The sequence below is a fragment of the Lynx canadensis genome, chromosome B4, assembly GCF_007474595.2.
Source record: "Lynx canadensis isolate LIC74 chromosome B4, mLynCan4.pri.v2, whole genome shotgun sequence".
NCBI lineage: Eukaryota > Metazoa > Chordata > Mammalia > Carnivora > Felidae > Lynx > Lynx canadensis.
In genome coordinates, this window is record NC_044309.1 from 56,870,066 (window position 1) to 56,891,425 (window position 21,360).

The 21,360-nt window shown below is 35.7% G+C and overlaps 1 protein-coding gene and 1 long non-coding RNA gene across 2 annotated transcripts in view; one reads left to right on the forward strand and one right to left on the reverse strand.

Moving 5' to 3' along the window:
• Positions 1 to 18,491, forward strand: part of LOC115518463 — a 43,001-nt gene extending 24,510 nt beyond the window's left edge. Inside the window, exons 2-3 of the long non-coding RNA XR_003970273.1 lie at positions 14,289 to 14,350; positions 16,076 to 18,491. This is a non-coding gene — a long non-coding RNA (uncharacterized LOC115518463). The remainder of the gene's footprint in view (positions 1 to 14,288; positions 14,351 to 16,075) is intronic.
• SOX5 (SRY-box transcription factor 5) overlaps positions 1 to 21,360 on the reverse strand; it is an 866,928-nt gene that overhangs the window by 527,468 nt on the left and 318,100 nt on the right. The window lies entirely within an intron of this gene.

The following is a 21,360-nucleotide window of genomic DNA, read 5'->3' on the forward strand; positions in this document are numbered from 1 at the left end:
AGTTGAGAGGACCCTGGAAGTGCCCTGAACTACTCTGATGAGGCACACCATGTCAGAGTTGGAGCCAGGAACAGGAACACATTTTAATATAGCCCAAAGCAGTTAGAACAGCCGTAGAAACGTGTAGGAATTTAAAGAAGGAAGGAAGGAAGGAAGGAAGGAAGGAAGGAAGGAAGGAAGGAAGGAAGGAAGGAAGGAAGGAAAAGAAAGAGGAAGGAAGGAAGGAAAAGAAAGAAAGAAAGAGGAAGGAAGGAAGGAAAAGAAAAAGGAAGGAAGGAAGGAAGGAAGGAAGGAAGGAAGGAAGGAAGGAAGGAAGAAAGAAAGAAAGAAAGAAAGAAAGAAAGAAAGAAAAAGAAAATTGAACATTGAATTCAGCAATTCAGAAAGATCTCTGGGGCCATGCTGCTCCCATAATCAGAAAATCTTTTACATTATCAAATGCTATTCCAGACTTAGAGCCTTTCAATAAGTAAGTAAGTAAGAATGTAGGAAAGCAAGTCTTCCTGGAGAAGGGAATCAACTGCAGAAATTTATTTATGAAATGTTTTTAATTTTATTGTATTAAATCAGAGCATGAAACTGAAGTCATGCTTTCTATTCAGAAGATCTGCCTTAGAAATAGATGTACTTGTTTGTTCTACACCTCAAGTTCATGGCCTTCCTCACCAAAGTCAAGTTTCACCATCACCCTGGCTCTGCCAGTAAAGTAAATGAAATGGGTTTTTTTTTTTGGTATGTAAAATTAAAAGTTTAATAATTTTATAGCACTTGTGTTACTAACAGAGTTTTATGTAGTTTTAAAGCTATAGCATTATGGACATGATTGTGAGCAGAATAGACTTCAACACTGTAAGTGGGGAACCAGTATGGGAAAGAATCTCCTGGATTATGCTGGGGCAGATTAGTGTATCTGCACAAGGAAAATCCCCTAGTTAGGGACCACAGCAGGATCCCATCCATCATATCACATGTTAGTTCAGAGAACTAAAACTCTTGAAGCATTTTTGGCAGCAGGGAGAACTTTTAGCATCATATGCTTTTTTACAAGGCTGGATTTTTCTTTTCTCCCCGATGTGCTTCAAGATTTCATAACATGAGAAACATAGGAGCAAAAGTTAAAATGCTTTAATGGTCCCCATAGGCTATTTAAATAAACACTGTGATTGCAATTTAGACAATCTGGAGTCCATTCAATATTAAATCCTCACCCTAAACTACAGCTACTACACAAATAGGGAATTCATGGTATACTCCACATGGCCATTTACTACTGCATGGATTGCCTCTTGACACTCATGGGGAGGAGCTAGCCAGGCCTAAGATTACACCAGTTAAATCTGTCAACAACTGGAGAGAAAGCTCCACTGAGCAAACACGCTGATCCCTCTCACACAGCGAGTCTTTGTCCTGACTTTGCTACAACTCCACTAATCTCATACTATCTTCAGCAGTGCAAGCAGAAACTTCTCTTGCAACCAGCTGTAACAAAAGATGCCTTTCTTTATTTTCACACACTGTATGTATATATTTATGCTGTCCCTTCCACTCCCTCCCCCACCATTTCCACCCCTTCCTACAGACCCGATCCTAAATAAAGCTTGATTGAAGTAAATCATAAGCTATTCTTCATCCCAGAAAAATACATGAAAAAGTGGCAATAGTACTGATCAGGTCCTTTTGACCAGATCCTCGTAAAAATAATACTCCATGACGTATGGTTTTGTGTGCGCCAGGGAAAAGAGTAGATTCAAGAACTAGGCAGGCAATAAATATCCTAAAATATGGTGTGCCAAATTGAAACAATTGGGTGGTGAAATATGTAGAACCACTGAGTGTTCCTCCAACTGCTTTCTGACATCAGAAGGTTCATGGGATCATGGTGTCCTCTTTCACTTTTATGTACTGTTGAGAAAAATATATTGGAGTAGTATTTTAGCTATGGCACTAGAAAATTATTATTATTAACTGATATTTCTTCTGGTTATAAAATGTAATATGGTATTTATGTTTAGGGAAGAAAACAAACATTTTTTAGGAAAAATTTATTCAATAAAATGAATAATCTTAATTGTACAGCTCAAAGAATTTTTTGAGCTATGTATCTATTTGTGTAATCACCCAGATTAAGATGCAGCATATTTCAGGGGCTCCTGAGTGGCTCAGTTGTTGAAGCATCCGACTTTGGCTCAGGTCATGATCTCAAGGTTCTTGAGTTCGAGCCCCACGTCGGGCTCTGTGCTGCCAGCTCAGAAACTGGAGTCTGCTTTGGATTTTGTGTCTCCCTCTTTCTCTGCTCCTCCCCTGCTCATGCTCATTCATTCATTATTCTCTCTCTCTCTCTCTGTCTGTCTCAATAATAAACACTACAAGAAATAAGATATAGCATATTTTTGTCACCCCAAATGGTTTATTGATGCCCCTTCACAATGGTTAATTCCCCACCAGAGGTGACCTCCATAGATTAATTTTGCCTGGAACAAAACTAGGTTAGTTTTCCAGAAACAGACATGTTTGAGTCTTATATGGCAAAGGTTATGCTGCAAAATTTCTGTACATTATCTCACTTTAAACCCTTTTAATCCTGACCACAAGAAGAGACAGGTATTTGTATCCTAAGTTTCTAAGAGAGAGGATAAGTCACTTGTTCAACATAAAACTGCACTTGAAAAATCTGAATTTACTACACCCAAATAATCACTCAGGCTATATTTATACTGTATAGACCATTAAATACGATCCCCAATTAATGGTTTAAAATTTTAATGTGCTACATAATAATAGTGTTAATAATAATATTAATCCCATTCTGTCCAGCAGGTACTGAGCTAAATGTTTGATAGCATTGCCTCATTTAATCCTCCTAGCAACCCTGTAAAGCAGATATTGCCATATCCGTTTTGCACATGTAGCAAAAAGGGGAAAGTATTTCCCCACGTTTAAATATTAAGTGGATTCAAATCTTGTACTTTCTGACTCACAGTTCTTGGTTCATAGTAAGTGCTCAATAAATATATGTTGAATCACCGAATTAAATGATGAATAAAAATGCTTGATAAAAAGTAGGCTATGTTTTGAAAATGCTAAGCAAAGTTGTTCATCACTTCCATGATGGCATTTACAGGGAGAAAAAAATTACAGAAATTAAAAGTTAGAGAATGTTGGTCTCTTTCCCTAGTTTTCGACCTGAGTAAACTGAAGCACCAAATGATCTGTTCAAGAGCAGAGCACATAGTCAAATAATGTTGATCTGGGCTGAAAATCAGGTTTCTTGAGCCCCATTCCAGTGTTAGCTTTGTTCTATTTCTATGGTTCTGAACCAAACACACTGCATGGGTTTTAAATAAGTTAGTAACTGAATTTGTTAAGTTTATCAACACTTCAAATAGCTGTGGCAATTATTCTGTAATGTGCTACAAGGAAAACCAGAAAAAAGAAGCAATATAGAACAAGGTTACTTTCCTCGAGATGCTTAGATATTTCATCATCAAGAGGAGAATTAACATTATGAGACAGTGAATATTATTAAACATGTGCTCCTGAAAAACAAACAAAAAAACAGCCCTATAAAAGAATGCATGATAAAGTATATCATAAAACATAATCAACCACCACAATTTATAGAACTGATAATACCCTCAGGGAAAGTCAAGAAGGGAAGAGATCAGTGTTGGCAGCAAATATAAAGGAAGTCAAGACTGGCTTAGAAGTTATCATAGGCTCACAGATTTGAGAAGAGAAATCATCCAGTCCAAACCCCTCATTTTATACAAGAGGCAGTGTGAACAGGGAGATGACAGTCTATGCCCATGGCCACAAATCTCCAGTGTGGCCACAGCCACTCACCTCCAGTCCAGGATTCTGTCCATTAGTACCATTTTACCAACTTGTCCATGAAACACTGACAGAGAAAAGTTACTCCTCACCCAAAACAGTAAAATAAGTTAAAACATTAATGAACTGGCTGACATGCCATAAAAGATACATGTAAAAATATTATTTAGCAGTATAATGACTCAATTGCTTCCATTTTCAATGTATTGCAACTGGACTTTGGCACTTAGTACATATTACTTTCTTAAAGATAATTAAAGAAACAAGTAGGGGTGCCTGGGTGGCCCAGTCAGTTAAGCATCTGACCTCGGCTCAGGTCATGATCTCAGTTGGTGGGTTTGAGCCCCGTGTTGGGCTTGGTGTTGACAGTGCTGAGCCTGCTTGGAATTCTCACTTTCTCTTCCCTCTCTGCCCCTCCCCCACTCATGCTTTTCTCCCTCTCTCTCTCTCTCTCTCTCTCTCTCTCTCTGTCTCCCTCTCTCTCATAATAAATAAAGTTTTAAAAAACTCAAAAAAATAACTAAATATAAGTCAGAGAGAATGTCAGGTCACAACATACATCTTCCAACTCATTCAGTGTCCTAAAATGTATAGCTCACAGAAGATTAAAAATAGAAAATACATTTTTACAAAAATACTTTTTTCCTGACATCTTATGATGGAATACATTTTTGTTCTCCATTTAAAATTGTCAATGGTGCACAAGTGATTTCATCCTGTGAACCCATGAGGAATGCAACCACATTCAAGCCTTCCAGCTGTTGTTCATCAAGAATTGTAATATTTATTCTGGAAGGAGCAAACAACAGATGCGTTTGGAGAATGTGAGTTCACCTGGTTTCTATAGCATATGAGCTCAAATTCAATTTGCTCATCAACAAACATCTTGTAAAAGAACCACCACCAAAAAGTTAAAAGTAAATTAAAAAAATAAAAAGCATCAGGTTCTATAAATTTAAATTTCAGACTCCATGTACAATCTTGATTTTAATCCTTATTCTTTCATACCACTCCCATTTTATGCTATAATTAATATCAGTAACTACTGGTGATACTTTTCTGGAAACATGTTTTTTCTACCCATTTCAATACCTTATCCTGCTACCTTCTTTAAAAATGGCATCTTCATTTTCTGGGACAATAACTTACAGTTGTTTTAAAGATGACATAAAATGTATTTTCAGCTCTCTTTCCTGATTTACGGCCACTTTCAACAAAACTGCCAACCAGGCATGAGAATCCATGAAAACACTTCAGGGTCCCTGAACGACCGTCTATCATTTTCAAATGAACATTTGTATTAGACACCAGAATTTTTCAATAATGATTCAAATTTAGGCCTTTTACCTAGCAAGTAAGCACTTCCAATATCTTCTAAAAGGAAATAAAAAAATAATATAAAACGAATTTAAGCAATTGTACAAAACCAGGTAGAAAGAATAGAAAACTTTTACTTATTTATTGTTTCCCTACTCTTGTTCCCAGCTTTTGGCTATTTGATAGGTAATACACAAAAGAATAAAGAAGCATAGAAAAAAAGGGAAACGTCTATCAGATGATTTCTTAATAAATTTGTGATGAAATTTTAGTGGTCTAACAAGTGTTCTTTTTTCAATAATCTATAAATTTCATCTTTTAAAACTAACTGATCCCTTCACCATAACTTTTAAAGAGTGAGACAACTAAAATGACATTAGCATGGAAAATCAAAAGCAACCTTTAATCTTAAATCTGTGAAATTTAAAATAAAATTAGTTCAGGGCTCCTGGGTGGCTCAGTCAGATGAGCATCACACTTAGGCTCAGGTCATGATCTCACAGTTTGTAAGTTCAAGCCCCATGTTGGACTCTGTGCTAACAGCTCAGAGCCTGGAGCCTGCTTCAGATTCTGTGTCTCCCTCTCTCTCTACCCCTGTCCCGCTCACATTCTCTCTCTCTCTCTCTCAAAAATAAATGTTAATTTAAAACAAAATAAAATAAATAAAATTTAAAAGTTCATTGGAGGCGCATCTGGGTGGCTCAGTTGGCTAAGCATCTGACTCTTGGTTTGGGCTCAGATCATAATCTTCCGGTTTGTGAGATTGAGCCCCACATAGGGCTCCACACTGATAGTGCAGAGCCTGCTTGGTATTCTCTCTCTCTCTCTCTCTCTCTCTCTCTTTCTGCCCCTTCCCCACTCATACACTCGCTCTCTCTCTCAAAATAAATTTAAAAATTAACTTAAAAAGATAAAATAAAATTAGTTCATTGGAAATTACATTCTACTGAATATCTGACACTGAATAACTGATACTTCATGGTCAAAATATGCTTACCTTTGTTTCTATCAATGTTCAGCATACAGATTATTCAAATAGATTCTATTCCATCAATATTTATGGAATGCAGATAATCCTTCTAGAATTCAGGGACTGAATAGCGGGGTGTGGGCAAGGGAGTACCCACAGTAGTGTGGGATGGAGCAATGAGAGCCTAATCTGGGGTGGCAGATACTGCCAAATCCTCAATATAGACTACGACACACTTAAAAAAAAAATCCTTAGGCAGTGCAAAACAGGGTGAGAGCCTGAACTCTGAGAGCCAGATTACCTGGTTCAAAGCTTGGATTTGCTTTTCAATAATAGGCAAGTAACATGACTTCTGTGCAACTTGGTTTCCTCATCAGTAGGATAGAGTTTGCGAGGTAAAAACTAAGTCACTATAGATAAAACACAATTACTGTGCCTCACGCAGAATAAGCACCATATACATGTTGGCTATTATTATCTTTTTTCTTAACTGAAGTATAGTTGACACACAATGTTACATTAGTTTCAAGTGTGCCACATAGATGGTTTGACAATTCTGTATGTTATGCTATGCTTCCCATACCTGTGGTTACCACCTGTCACCACACGATGCCATTGACAATCATACCCTATGCTGTACCTTTCATCCCCATGACTTATTCATTCCACAACTGGAAGTCCACTCCTCCATATTCACCCATTTTGCCCATCCCCCATCTCCTCCCCTTTGGCAGTCTACCTGAATAATCTGTATTTTTGTTTAACTGTATTATGGACCTGGTTTCTCTTACTACTTAGAGTATAACATTTGGAGACTAGAGACAATGTCTTACATTTTTATATAGTCACCAATCTCTAGTGCAGTCCTGTTGTCCAGGAGCTACTTATATGTTATATTGGTATATAAATGATAGTAGTAATGGAAGAACAAAAATAGAAGGATTGTTTGAACACTTAGGAGAGAGGAGTTCAACCTAAAAAGGGAATAGGGATAGAAAAAGAAAAAAAAGAAAGAAAGAAAGAAAGAAAGAAAGAAAGAAACAAACAAACAAACAAACAAACTACCAACTTCCAAGTGGAAGTATTCCAGACCAGGAAAATAGCAGGATAAGTTAACATGACATAATTTTTTCTAATTGAGGGAGAGACAAAGCTGGACTTGGATTTTCCTCTATGATTGTATTTTCTCTTGTGTATATGTGATTCCTGAACATCTACTCATCCTTGCAATAAGTACATTACTGTCATAGAGATGTACCATGAAGATGAATAGAAGGACCTATCAGGGGGTGGCCACATTCTACGGTCAAAGTCAAAAGGAAAATCTAAAGCTCTTGGTAATAGCAGCCAAATTAAGCAATTTGCTAAACTATACCATTTACCTATTTGTTCTAAGAGAATTTCACCATAGGACTTGAAGTTACCTGGTAGAGTGGATATCCTGATATTAGCAAACAATAGAACTCATTATCTTATATTGATATTTTAATCATTGTAGCATATTAGATAAAATGGAAGCTTGTTTTAATTAGAAAGCTGAAAAGTTTGAAAACACCTGGATGGTCCAAACCAAGCTTGGAATAATGATGAAAACATTTGGTCAAACACAAACCAAATTATGAGATATTACAGAGATATTACAAGATTTTACTTGATGTATGTTTCTGTGCCATTAATTTTAACAGGCCGTTTTAAACAAATCCAACTGAATGGAAAAAAAAAGAGTTTAATATAGACAGCGTATAGCATTAAGTTCAATGGAACCACACTAATTCCTTTTTGTTGTTTTCTTTTTCAAATTTACTTTTTACTTCTACATTCACATATATTTCCACATAGGAATATAGATGTGCTTGACTTAGCATCAGGCCACACACAGGAGTCAAATGAATTTATCTCCTCCTCTCCTAACACTTCAGTAAGGTCCATGATTTTTAAATCCTGCATTGCCACTAGATCACAAATGACACCAAATTTAGTAGATCAAATCAAATCTGTATACTCAGATGCCAATTCTATAGAGAAACAGTAAAGGATCTCACAATCTTAAATCAGGGAGGGAAAAAAAGAAAGCTACCACCTGTACCTGGATAACTACCAGCAGTACTTATAAAAACTAACTACATTAAATACACTTAAGCATTGCTGTACATTTCACTACCTATTTGATTAATGGCAAAAGTAGTGACAGACAGTTGCAATATGGAATCTAATGTTTATACCCAAACAGTACATCAGTCATTTAGCCTGAATTTACCTTACTCCCACACAAACCTGGTGTCAGGCTCAATGTTTGTTTCTATACAAAAAAAAAAAAAAAAAAAAAAAAAAAAAAAAAAAAGCTCAACATTCAGTTTGAGAAGTCCTGCTTTTTTTCACATGAACAAAACTTGTACGTGTGAAAAAAAAATTCAAAGCCTTTCAAACCACACTTTTGAATTTGCTTTCAACATTTATCTGAAGCATTATCACACCTCTCTCAAAAGTTCTATGCCCTACTCAGAAATCTTAACTATGACTACTGCATCATGTGGGAAATTTGGTTTCTGCTCTTTCAATTGCTTTGCTTTTGTTAATTCTCCAAACATAAAGGTGCTACCTTCATGTTGATAGACCATTTACTTCATTAACAGTCATTGGCATCTCACAGGTTTTCCTATTTTTTTTTTTACTTTTAATGTTTATTTTTCAGGGAGAGAGACAGAGAGCGAGCAGGGGAGAGGCGGAGAGAGAGAGAGGGAGACACAGAATAAAAAGCAGGCTCCAGGCTCAGAGCTGTCAGCACAGAGCCCGATGCAGGGCTTGAACCCATGAACCACGACATCGTGACCTGAGCCGAAGTCGGAGGCTCAACCGACTGAGCCACCCAGGCGCCCCAGGTTTTCCTATTTTATACCATGTAAGGCTTAAATGGAAAATGAAAAATACAGTTGTTGAACTATTCTTTCTACAGGCAAGAGTGTCAGTTAAAAATCCCATCCTTTCACATCAGAGGGCTCTGATCTGAGTCCACTGTACTGCAGAAGAAATGGGGGAGAAAAAAGGCTTTAATTTGAAAAGTGGTTGCTGTAGAACTGCAGACAGATACATAGGAGAGAGAGCCATAATCCAAAGCAGCCCACCTGAATTTGAGAAACTTTTTTTTTACTATTTTAATTAAGAAAATTATACTTTAAAAGGTATGGCGGAAACCACAATTAAGAAAGAAAAAAAATGGTTGAAATAAGCAAATTCAAAGTTTGAATGTTCCTCAGCTAAAATCAAACTGAAAGAAATCACAAGCTCTCATGGCTTGAGTTTTATTTGTTTGTTTGTTTGACTTTTGCTAGACTGTTTAATTTGTGAATATTTTTCAAAGGAGCCGAGGAGGCCAAAATAAAATTACACTAATGTACAATTCAGTACAAAGGAAATACTCAGAATGCACAAATGCCCGCACACAAAGGCAAGATATTACTTCCTTTCACATATATGTCAGATATACTTTAGCAAATCAAAAGAAATGAAGATAACAAGTGGAGAGGAAAATATGGAGATAGCTGATAATTAGATGTGGATTAAGGCAGTAAGGAAAGTGGGGAGAAAGATTACTGCAACTGGAAAACGGAAATGGTCCTTTCCCCCCAATGGTTTCATTTAAATCCAACTTCTAGAGTGTGGGAGTGTTTAGGGTTTTTTTGTGGGGGTTTTTTGCCTTTTTTTTTTATAGCCCTTCTCCAACATGTGTGGCATCTAGCATCTGGGTTTGGGTGGCTTATTATTATCTTTCTAAACATATAGTTTGATATTCCTTTAATTAAATGGTGACCATCACCCAAAACAACTTTTCTGGAGAAGGACCTTGCAAACCCACAAAACCCAGGAATGGGTTTGTTGAACCTGCAGGCAGTTTTGTTTAAGTGAGCATTAAAGACTTGGCAAGCCCTCTGTGTTCTCATTTTCTTATTCTCTATTATCTATCCACTTAATAATTTCTGAAACCTTAATCAGACTCTAACCAAAAAAATCCACACAGTGCTTGGGATAGAATGATAATACCATCTGTTTTCATTCTTATGTGGGTTCTTTCCAGCCGTACAATCCAGCATGCTGGCTGCTTACTTTATAATGATCCTAACATTATAGGTGATTTAAAGTAAAGTCTCCTGTGTCATTTGCCTCTTGCAAATGCACACAATCTATTCAATTCGCAAAAGTCTGGCATATTTTCCTATAAATGTTGGTTGCATTTGAATTCTGTAGATAAATAGGATCAATCCCAACACTTTTACAAAAAGAAAAAAATCCAGAGCTATTTCTTGCTTTTTTGGGTAATGGCTGGTAAGACGGAAAGTTCTTCTAAAAGAATTTATTTGCCATTTGACTTCTAATTCTCTTAAAGTCTAGATGGCAATTTTAAAAATAAAATAGCTAAGCCATCCCTAAACATAGAACTAACTTACTGAGCACCTTTATACAATGACTTTTCAAATGTGCAGCCTTTACCATATTCATTAAGAATTAGATTTCAGCATCATTATTAAAGGATAATAAATAGAGATGCTGGTATCGTTTCCTTCTAGTTGTGGGAACAAGTAAGAATTCAGAGCAAAGGTCAAGTGCTTTTAAACTCTTTGGTACAGGAAAAATCAGCCAACGATATGGAAAAATACACTCCAAATAATTCATTTTTGCAGATTTTAACAATCAATATGGAGCACCATATGATAGATATGGCTCCAACAATCTGTATCAATCATGAAGATTGGCAGTGGCAAACCACACAGACCAATTTTTGTCATGCTACCACAGTCGATTTTACAGACTCTGTGTAACCAAGACTTTCTCTGGTGCTTTCCCTGACACACCACACAGCCCCTTCCAAGATCTGCTTCCAACACATTCAAGGGCTTTTCTGAACCAAACCTCACTGAAAACCTTTGGAGACTGGCACACAATTCTTACGATACTCCATGTTTTCCTTCCAAAGCCTGCATCTTTAATACATTATATTGGGTTTTTCCCATCACACATTTAATGTGTGAAATTTCTAAACTCTTCCCCTTCACTTATCTAAATTGAACTTTGGCAGCCAACAGTTAACTGTTGGAGACTTGCTTCAAAACGATCAAACCCTTTTCTAGATCTGATTGCAAGAAGTCTCAGTGCCAAGATAGAAATTTCAGTCTTCATCATACACAAAATCAATATGTATGCTTTGCTCTGGAAAGAAAGCCACCTTGAAAATAATTAATAAAACATCAAAGCTACATACTACTTCAAAAATCCACATGAGACTAAAACATTCGAGGCAATTAAAAGAAATTATTAATTTATATAAGGTGGTACTTTTCTTTGTGTGTGTGTGTGTGTGTGTGTGTGTGTGTGTATATATATATATATATATATATATATATATATATATATATATATCTCCACACTGAAATCTCAGTTTTGGCTTCAAAATGGCAATTTAAAATCTTAACAACATACCCATACCAATTATGAATGTTACATTAAATACATAAGCTTTGAAAAACCATAAGAATAATTTGAAAATACTTAAATAATATCAAAAGCTACGGAGAAATGCAAACTACATTTTACTGAAACACAATGCATAGGCATATTATTAGAATTTGGAAAAAAGGCATAAATTTTATATTACAGTATGTACGTAAGTGAAAGGAGACCTCCATAAAACACATGCCAACAAAACAAATCTCATGTATCAGCTGCATTTTAGTGTCCTACAGAGTTAACTTTAGTTAACTTTATTTATTCTTATATGCGCCTTGCTTAGTGGTAGATATTTTAAAAACAGGTTTAAAAAAAAAAGGTGACTCAGAAGCACACTAGATATGGAAGACACAGGGAGGGGTGGTGGTGGTGGGAGAGCGAGAAAGAGAGAGGGAGACAGAGAGGGAGAGGGAGAGAGAATGAATCACATATTAGGGAGGTGCCTGAGAAAAGGAAAGCTTGATAGAAGAGATGATATTTCTCTTGGCTTTTGAAGATGAGCCAGTTGTTCAAGGCTGTGAACGGAAGGGTGCACGTCCTGGACCAGGGTGAATAACTGCATAAAGAGGAAGATGGAAAGCTCTGTTTGGGTAAGATAGATAAGGGTCTTGTTTACCTGGCTTAGGTGTTTAGACTCTATCAGCTAGGCAACTGGAAGTCATTAGAGGTTTTCAATCAGGAAGATGACATAACCAGATCTGCATTTTGGAAAGATAACTGGCATCATCAATGAGATAAATGGATCTGTAACAAGAGAGATGAGGCAAGGAGTCTACTCAGGAGAAATCTGTGATACACTGTGACAGATGGTGAGAACCTGCAGTAAGGTGGAAGGAAGCATTGATGCTTCAGAGCAATTTTCTCTGTGCTCTCTGGAAGGCCCGAACCCTAAATCCAAGCCAATGTATTGATTTCAAGGACCCACAAGGCGCTTTACAACTTTATTTAGCACTTCAAGAATATACATCTTTGCCGAGCACCTTTTTAGACATTTCTTAACCAAACCTCTTAAGCTCCTTAGAAATGAAAGGATAATACATTTTCTTCAGTATTAGAGAAAACATTCAAATAGAAATTCTGTTACTATGACCTAGGGCTTCTGCATCAATGTCTTGAGAGCATCTACTGATCTACTTCTCTATTTGTCATTAATCTTGTACATCTGATGATACAGCAAAAGCTACAGTGGTGTCTAATTTCAAATTGTATCTCCCTTCCTTATTAGTTTTGCTCTGTTCAATTTCATGAGCCAGCCAAAATGATGAAAAGACATGGCATTTGTTTGAAATTAGAGGAAAAAAAAAGTAGGGTGGGTAGGAATGCACTAACCATGGAATCAGAGAACAAGGCTTTAGAATTGTTCTAGTCAATATTTTCATTTTAGAGATGAAGAAATCTTGACCCAGTGAGATAAGTGATTTGCCCAACATAAAATTAACTGCTAACAAGCCCACAAGAAACCATGTGATTGTTAACCCATTTTTTCTAAAGCTGTTTATTTTATAAATTATAACAATGTTGTTAACAAAATTTTGGGAAAGAAGTTATTGTTCAAGGATCCACAGAAAAGATAAATATATTTTTACCCTTCTTAAATTAGGAAGAAGCTTGTTTTATTTGTATTTTTATTAAATGAGAGCGATAGTCATTTAATATTTAGCTACACAGTTGCATTAATATCCTAATCCTCTAATGGCACTAAAACATATATAATGAATTTGAAACCATTGATTAAAATGATTATTTCTTCAGGTCCAATATATGAATTCTTAAAGAGATCAGTCAAAGATATCCTTTGGGGTACCTTAATGATGATTTAAATCCTACAGCATGATTGAGTTGGTCAATTTCTCTTTCTTGAGCTGATTTTTAACCTTTTTTTTCTCCCTAGCTACAGCCTATTGATGGTTTGTATTTTGATAGCAATTAACAACTGTAAATGCATTAGTATTTAAGTCCACCTATGAGTTTTAGAACAGTGTAATTATTCCAGGACAGCACTGAACGGGGCTGCTAGGTAGAATTTGTGCATTGCATACATTTCCATTTCTTCATTTATTCAGAATACAAGTAATGTAAGGCTCACTGAGCAAACCTCACAACAATGACACATTGTTCAAATTCAGGAATAAGGGTGTTCTACTTTTACTTCCTATTATTCTAAAAAAAGTAGCAAAATTTTGATAAAGTTACTTGGGGACAAAGTCATGTATGTAAAAATAAAAATGCTCTTCTGAAAGAACAAAATATCTAAACAAAACTTGAAGAAGTAGAAAAAATGCCTTTGCATATTTGTCAGAAGTAGTATTAATAACTGCATGATTCCAAAACACGTAGATATTTTGGAAAAAATATTCAGTAAAGATTAACCATCTCTATGATTCTAACACTAAGAATATAGAGGAGGCTCAATAAATTAATGTTGAATGTCTAATCCAAATTTGATATTAACTAATAAGTACAGCCACATAATCTCTTACCACATTTCTTAAATTCTTCCTCATTACTAGAAAGTAACATCCCCTACTTTAAAAGATCAAAATAAAAGCTGGTTTAATTGACTCTAGTTTTTGTATGCATTTGTGAAGGTGCATATCATTTTTACATAAATTGGAAAGAAACTGTTATTGCTAATACTAGTCTCTATTGTCTGTCTGCACACTTCACCTAGGACTATGGATTGTGTGTTGAAACTTCCAGTGTTTGAAGATCTGCTTCTTTGCCCTTTGAACCGTAAGTCACTTTTGTCCCCAAATATTGTTTGCTGCATTCTGATTGATCTGTGTGCTTTTGCATCTTCCCCAGGATTCCACAACTATGCCACATTGCTTAAACCGTGCAGAGTGAGCACAAATATTTGATAAGCAAAGGTGATTTTTCTAAGTCTTTGTACAGGAAGAAATGGCATTGTTGCTAGTGTATGATTTTCATATGTCTCATTGTGATGGTTAAATTAAAACAAAACAAAACAAAAGAAAACAAGCTTGGCAATGAAATCAGAAAAAAAAAATTAAAGACAATTCTCTGTACTGGTACATATATAAATTAGGATTACCTTAGCTGGGTCTCTGTAATCATTAGCAGTAATGTGCTTATTAACTTGTTAGTTTAATACATATGGCATCAAAGTAAAACCTAATGATGGAATCAAGCAAAATCACAAAATGATCGTTTTCTCTCTTTACCCTAAGCTGAGCAAGGAACCTTTCCAAGCAGTGTGAACTCACTGGCTTCCCCATAACGCTACAGAGCTCACGCTGCCATATAACTGGGAATCGGAGAGGTGAGGTCATTTCATCACTCCTTGGAAAAAAATGCAAAACGTCTGCTAAAATCTGACTTCATTTGATTTACTCTCCAAGACTGTTTTTTATTAAATATGTTTGACTGCTATCTCTAATTAAATGTAGAATTAATTTTGGCAAACTAACCACAGATGCAGTTTATGTTCAATTTTATCAGACAGATTTATTTATAAGCTGTCAACTTCTTGAAAGACTTCATTTTGGAGCAGTTTTAAATTGCTAACAGTAGCTGTAAATGGAGCTACTGTTCTCTGGAACACTAAAGGAAAAGTATGCTATAAATGTCCATTCCATCTGTGAGGAATCATAAAACAATCACATTCCTTTATTTTTTTTTCCTCCGTAGGACCTTTATTAAATTAGTTCAACTCAATTAAAAATAACTTCAAAAACATTTCAGAGCCCTTTGTTTCATGGAATACTTGGAACTCTCTGCACGGAACGTCACCCTTTTAACTAATCCCTTTTAGTAAATGGAGGAGAATAGTGGTATTGTGACTTCAGACAGTGCTTTCAAGGGTCTCTACTGTACCGAATTGAGGTCACTGCAAGACAATGCTCAACACCCAATAGCCATTCAAACATTCTTCACAACTCTATCAAACGTGTCTTTCTTTCTCTCACCCGCTTTCTCTCATGGCAAACTCAGAGGACAATGGAAAAGCCTCTAGCACCATTTATGGTCACCATATTTGCACATGACAAAGTCTATTCTTCCTGGTTTGCCAACTCCCTGTAAAAAGAATGAACCCTAGGATAGATTTTCCCACCATTACTGTTATTCAAACTTATTTTGTATTTAATTATTTTTGTTGTTGTTGTTAGAGGGCTGCTCCATGGCATTTGAGAAGCTGACTTGCTATTTTCGTGCATGTGTAACAAAGCAGAGACTAAATGCAGAATTAAATATGTCACATTATAGCCAGCATATGCATGATGGAGCGCACAATTTAGTACAAAACGGAGACAAATGAGGAAATTGGAATTATTATACCTTGTCTTCTTGTCTAACATTAACAGTATTATAAAACTTACTGTTTACCCATGAACCACCATGCTTGTGCCCCACAAGCACTATTTAGTTTTGCTTGGGAGTTTTTATGGCTGCAGCCACAAACAAACAAAATCAATTGCTGTAAATTTTTCTCACCAGGGCTGCTCCTTTTTGAACGAAGAAAAAAAGAAAAAAAAAGATGTATCCAGAGCATCGTCCTCCAAACAAATAAGAGGAGCACATATTTGCAAGCTATATAGTAAAGTTGTTGCAATGAAGATTTTGATTTTAATTAAGAATGGGATTTGTAGGACAATTAGTGAGATGTAATATTCTTTGCAAGAAACAGTACCCTTATTGGAAATACCACCTAAAATGGAGCGGGGGCATTTGGAGCTGCACAGAGACTTATATCTATGGGTTTCTACAGTTAATGAGAAAGAAAAATACAAGGAAAATGTAGGTACCTCACCTGAAATGCAGGAATACAAATACCGTTTGCCTGGTTTTTTTCCCTCTCCTTAATTTTTCTTTTTAATTTAAACCATAGAAATCTGTGCTGTTGAGATTTCAACCAGGTAATCATCTTATCATTAATACGTTTATGTTATTTCTTCACATTGACTTTAAACCACTGATCATTAGGAGTATACCTCATCTTTTTTGATGATTTTACAAGGACATAATAATATACTTAATAGTAATAAAGGCAACGAACTCTCCAGTTATTTTTGGTATGCTCAGCTGTCCTGACATTAAAAAGAGGGCTTTTTCTTACAGTATAGAAAATAATTTGTGTAATTGCTTAAATGTTGGAATGACCATTTCCTTTACAGTACATAAATTTTCATGTGTTATAAAAACTAACAATGTATTTATTAATCAAATGCCTGATAATTTCCCATGTCTATTCAATTAATTTCATAACAAAATTTTCATTTTTCCTTTATAAGCAATAAGATTAAACATTACCAAGTGAGTTAAGGGATCTCCTTTCTCTAGCAGATGGAAAAGATACTAACAGTGAGTATGTCACCAGATATTATGCTGTCAATAATAAAGGCCAAATACATATAATCACATATATGTCATTTTAAACAGTGTAGTAAGCCCAAAACTCTTCACTATTTATTCTATAGTATTAAGCATATTCTATCTGCCAGGCATTACACCAAACAATGGTAGAGTACAATATACAACGAGGATATCTTAATGCAGTTTATCATATGCTGGAATGACATACATCTAAACCAGTATAATCAGTCACACTGTGTGAAGGGCAGTAGATACACAAATAGGTATAAAATTTCTTTCATTGTACAAATTGAAAGTGCAAATTCCCCACTATGGCAGGCAGGCTGGATAGAATCTATGGTAGCTTTTGAATTCCCACCTGAAAAGCATCATGGGAAGTATATTAGGGTTGAGAATGAGATGTATAGAATTTAACTTGGGGAAGGGGTAAAAAAGAACACTAAAGGGAACAGAAACATGTGGATTATAATAAGGAATATTTAGTGGCCCATTATTTGATGATGCTATTTATATGGGATTAGGGCAAGGCAGGTCTGGAAGTTCAGATTGAGGCCATAGTGTAGCTGGTGGCCCTTAAGTGCTATCCTCAACTGCAACCAATTGGTGTAGGAAGAGATGGGGAGCTGGAAAAGGACTTCCAAGGCTACTTGAGGATTTCAAATGAGAAGGGATGAGAGAATGGGTTTTTTTCTGTGCCAAAGGAAAGGAGAAGATGCATGAAACAGAAAAAAAAAAAAAATATGTGCTTTGGAAACCAGATATGGTGGCTGAGAAGAGGAAAGGAGCCAATGTGATCACAAAGGTCTTACACCAGGCTGGCTGGATCTATAAATGGTTCAACCATGTGAAATTGCCAACTCAATACATCCTTCAAATAATATTTGAAGAAAGGCAATAGAGAGGGAAGAAAGCTCCAAGGACAAAAATGTGGTCTGTGTCTAGATTCAAGAAACAAAAGGATGAAGTAGAGTCAGTAAAATGGTTACATGAAAGTCTCCTGCAGAGCTAGAATTCACACTTAATTTCCTTACTGTAACTGAAAACATGGGAGAGTTGTTTTTCCCTCCAGTGTTAGCTTCAAAATATAACAGATTTCATATTTTGTATAACTTTCCAAAACCTAAAATTCCTGATTCATCATTTTGCTCCTTTACTGTCCTTTAATTAAAGCCCTATGTGTGGCATTTTTAAAATGAAATTTCAGTTTAAAAATATGTCTTCATACACTTTACTTCAGAACACAGTAAAATATAAACATAACACTTCACCAATTCAAGCACGCAACCAACCTACCAGTTATGATAACTTTGTAGTTATTATCAATTATCTTCAATTTCAAAAAATGGTTTCCCTCGTGCAATTTTGAATCATATTTTACCTTCGATTTAATTCTATAACTTCAGTGGAAATTCAAAAGGTGTGTATTGTCCTTTAATAGCTGTCCCATTATAAGAAATGCTAAATCTTAACTATGGCTGTCTTGCTCCTGATTAATAAGCTTTGTAAAATATCAATAATGTTAAATGGAGCTTCAGTATAATCATCTGGATATTTCCTTTATTCACTCTTTTTTTTTAATTTTAAAAAGTTTTTTAAGGTTATTCATTTTTGAGAGAGAGAGAGTCAGAGCATGAGTCAGGGAGGGGCAGAGAGACAGACAGAGAGAGAGAGAGAGAGAGAGACAGAATCTGAAATAGGCTCCAGGCTCTGAGCTGTCAGCACAGGGCCTGATGCAGGGCTCAAACCCATGAACCATGAGATCATGACCTGAGCTGACTGAGCCACCCGGGCACCCCTCCTTTATTCACTAACTACCTTGTGGAGAAAGTGTCAATATCACACTTTCATAAGGATTATGTGGAAGACAGGCTGACTTCAAAATTCCCAAAGACCACCTGAAAATGGAGGGTATGTGTTCTTACAGGGTGATAATAAAGACAGCTGACCCACAGAGCCACCACATTCCAACCCAGTACCTTTGTTCAAAATAAAAGGACCCATCCTTCGGACTGACCTTTCCCAGCAAACAAGAACTTAGCCAGAAAGAGGTGCAAGAGGTGAATGTCAGCTCTGTTCACCCCTATTCATCTCCTCAACTGGGCTCCTTTGGGCCATGGGAAAACTGCACAGTTGAGTCTGGGGCTCCAGCCTACCACATGCCAGGAATTCTGTTCTATGCATTCCATATACATTATCTCCATTAATTCTCAAAATAGCTCTGAGCTGCAATAATTGTGCCCATTTCTGAGGTTAGCTAACTTGCCTAAGATCACAGTTAGTGGCAGCATTCAAGTTGTTGGATTAGCATTCTGACCTCAAAGACCTCATTCTTATCCACAATGAATTATTGCCAGTATCATTATGTTAAACAAATATTTAATTTCATGCTTTTACATAACTATGCTTTGTTAATTATTTGGCTATTATATACATGTATATTAGTAGTCATGGGCTGATTAAGTCCCACATTTACAACATAACAGTTTCCTTGGGTGACAACTTCCTAATAAATGGAGGGAGGTATATCTAGAAAGATATTCCACCAAGGGTTTCAAATTTTGTCAGCTGAAAGAAGAAAAAACTTTTCCATTTTGGAAAAAACAAACTTGTCATTAACAGAAAAGAAAAACTACTATTAATTTTTGGCAAAGAAATTACAAACTACTATTAATGGGACAAAGAAATTAACTCTAAAAGTATCTCTCCCTTTAATGCCCTCTTCAAAATAAAAGCTTATTCAGCACACTCAAATTAGTAAAAAAAAAAAATCCCCCAAATTAAGATAAACAGTATAAGTTATCCACACAGACAAGCGAGCCTATGCTTAAAAACAAAACAAACAAAAAATCAAATTACACTAATAATATTTTACTTGGTAATAAAATAGTTCTTAAAGCATTTCTCAACTCAAACTAGTTTTGCCAAATCAAAAATTTTCTTTTGGGTAGTTAAGAAGGCCAAGAGTATACCAAATGATTTAAAAACCATTTTCCCTATTACCATCCATTTTCCCAAAGGCAGCATTGGCAAACAATTTGGCTGTTAAGGGAGAGAAAACATTGTACATTTTTTTTCATTGTCAAAATAAACCTTAGTTAAGAAACTGGTGGTTGCAAATAATTTAAAACCTCTCAAGTATTGGGTAAAATCAGTATATACTGCAGGCTACATAGCCTTAGAATGTTTTCCCCTTAAGACATGATTCAAGAAACAATGGAGAGTGCGTGCTAATTCCCCCAGTACCTGTATAAATGTCACAAGAATAGAAAATCCATTTGCTTGTTTTTAAACTAATCTTAAACTCACAGACTTTGGATTATAGAATTTCACAAACAAGAAGTGGACGTTGAGGGGGGGAGGAGGGAGAGAGGGAGGGGAAAGGAGGAGGAAGAGTAAACTGCCATACCTTAGGAAAATTTAGTGTCAAAATATATTAATGGAGCTAGAGGGCAGGAGAAAACTTCAGAAATGATTTCCCAGGGACTGATGTTTCACCCATGAAATCAAACTTTAAAAATGATGTTGTTATTTCATTTCTAGTAACTATAGCTCTCTCCATGGAGTCTGAGGGGCCTAAGAAGCCCAGGAGAGTCAAAACATTCAGGAAAACAGTTCTGGTTTTGTTTTTTGTTTTTTGTTTTTCCTTTTAAATTAGTCACTATATACAAATCCACTGAGGGTGGTGAGGATTTTCAAACTCAGTGAACACATGACTATAAAATACAAGAATATAATCAAATATTCAAGGTTTAGAATGTTATATTCATTCATTCAATGAATCATTATTTTTGTCCCAGCAATATTTCAAGAATACTTTCAAAGTGCCAAAGACAGGGTTCCAAGATCTTTAAACAAAAATGACATATAAATATCATGTTTTCACAAAATTTAGAATGACCTGTTTTCTTAATTATTTAAATATACATTTAATTAACTTAGTACCAACGGCTCCTACATATGTTTATACATATTGGACACTGCCCAGGCAGCTACAGTACAACCACATGTTTAAAGAACTACCAAGTGCATTCTCTCTCTTTCTCTCTTTCTCCCTCCCTCCCCACAATGTACATAATGTACATCTATATATCTATATGTATATATATGCACATATATATTAGATTGTTTTTATTGCATAATCATTAGCAATGATAATTATTGTTCCATAAATTACCAGAATATTAATCATAATTATGAGTGAAATGCATTGATAAGACAAAAGGTTGTAACGACAAATTTTCAAAGACAGATGCTGTGGTTTAATTGTGATGCCCTCCTTATGCACATATTTAAACAGTAATATGAAGCAATAAATATTCCTTATCTTTATTACTCATCTTCTCTTGTGTCCATTTTTACTTTTATGTGGTTATTAAAGTATATGGAATAAAACCAATTGGGTGCTTTGC